This window comes from Leptodactylus fuscus, chromosome 5 (assembly GCF_031893055.1).
Source record: "Leptodactylus fuscus isolate aLepFus1 chromosome 5, aLepFus1.hap2, whole genome shotgun sequence".
NCBI classification, from domain to species: Eukaryota; Metazoa; Chordata; class Amphibia; order Anura; family Leptodactylidae; genus Leptodactylus; species Leptodactylus fuscus.
Genome location: NC_134269.1, coordinates 97,389,183 through 97,389,435, shown reverse-complemented (window position 1 = coordinate 97,389,435; position 253 = coordinate 97,389,183).

Genomic DNA, 253 nt, shown 5'->3' with positions numbered 1-253 from the left:
TATCTGTCCGGGCTTGTATCTGTAGGTGTGACTATCTCCCTCAGAGGGTAGTTATAAGGGAAGGGAGGCAGTGCTCTTCTTTATCAATGGCTGCTAGTATGTAAGCAGCTGGGAAATGGCCAGCACAGACTGAGGAGCTATGTGGAAATGGCTGTGTACTGTTCCTCCATATAACTGCATACTGGAGCATGCTCATATACTGTCCCTTCATAAGACAGCAGTATACAGGAGCAGTTATCAATTGTTATTACCT